The sequence below is a fragment of the Humulus lupulus genome, chromosome 9 (genome assembly GCF_963169125.1).
Source record: "Humulus lupulus chromosome 9, drHumLupu1.1, whole genome shotgun sequence".
Taxonomy (NCBI): domain Eukaryota; kingdom Viridiplantae; phylum Streptophyta; class Magnoliopsida; order Rosales; family Cannabaceae; genus Humulus; species Humulus lupulus.
This window is the reverse complement of record NC_084801.1, coordinates 103,450,229-103,451,584: the sequence shown is the minus strand read 5'-3', so window position 1 is coordinate 103,451,584 and position 1,356 is coordinate 103,450,229. Positions and strand designations below refer to the sequence as shown.

At 40.3% G+C, this 1,356-nt stretch overlaps 1 non-coding gene across 1 annotated transcript; it reads right to left on the bottom strand.

Moving 5' to 3' along the window:
• Positions 1–748: 748 nt before the first annotated feature.
• LOC133802993 (small nucleolar RNA R71) lies at positions 749–855 on the bottom strand. Its single transcript, XR_009877732.1, has one exon. It is a non-coding gene; the product is annotated as a small nucleolar RNA R71 (small nucleolar RNA).
• Between the last annotated feature and the right edge of the window lie 501 nt (positions 856–1,356).

Here is a 1,356-nt window from a genome sequence, read left to right as displayed (position 1 = left end):
ACTATTACATTGATGAACTTATTACTATAAGAAAACCAAGCTTGTTCTGTCAAAATAAGTAATTTCACTCTGCTTAAAGGTTGTTTGGTCAAAAAGGTTTAACTTGTGATCTACCATACTTACTCAGTAACCTCGAGGAGTTCTAGTAAGGCGTTGGAGATCACCCAAAAACCTCCAAATCTACCTGGGAACAATTTCAACAAAAAAATAAAATAAAATAAATAAATCTAATTCTGATTTCCGAGAGTGGATGAATCATCGCGAAACTTCCAGTGACACTTCTTCCAAGTCATCCACCACTCCTTCTGGAACTCCTTCCACCAATCCTGCTTCTCCACAAACTTTAGCTAATAATAATCCATTCGCAATGGCTCGGAATGATGAAATCCAACCAAGAACTCTCAATGACTACCTCCATCCTACTCGCACTTCCACGCCTCCATGCATTATCTTCCCTCCTAATATGCCCGCATTAGACTTTAAACATGGCATGATTCAACTCTTGCCCACATTTCATGGAATGGAAAATGAAAGCTCATATGTGCATATCAAAGAATTCGAGGAGGTAGTAGCCACGTTCTATAACCGAGCCGAAAATATCGATTTTGTGCGACTGAAGTTCTTCCCTTTCTCTTGGAAGGACAAAGCCAAAAACTGGTTATACTCTTTGAAACCTAGGTCTATTGGAACATGGGAGGAGATGACCAAATTCTTCTTTCTGAAACACTTCCCTAGCCATAAGACCAACTGTCTAAAACGACATATTTCCACATTCTCCCAAAAGGACAATGAAACGTTCTATCAAGTCTGGGAAAGATTCAAAGATCTGTTAAATTAGTGCCTGCACCATGGCTATGAGAATTTGCATTTGGTCAGTTACTTCTATGAAGGCCTCACGAGTCATGAGCGCCAATTTGTAGAAATGTTATGCAATGGTGAATTCCTTGAAAAAGAGCCAGACGATGCTCTTGAATATCTCGAAGAAACAACAAAAAAATCTCACACCTGGACTGGTCCAAGTGCTACTGATAGCACCAACTGACACAAACCATCTGGGATCTATCAACTTCAAGAAGAGGATAGTGTTAAGGCCCAACTCGAAGCTTTGAAAAAGTAGTTTGAGGTCTTAATGACAAAAAATGGCCAAAAACTGCACATGATCGCTCAAGCGGAATCGCAAGAACAGTGCTTTGTTTGTGGAGGGACGGAGCATTTAGCTAAGGACTGTTTAGCTTTTAATGAAATGAGGGGGGTTTATGAGGAGCAATGCAATGTCTTAGCGGCATATAACAAGCCATTCTCCCATACGTATAACCCTGGTTGGAGAAACCACCCAAATTTCAGTTGGAGAGATTC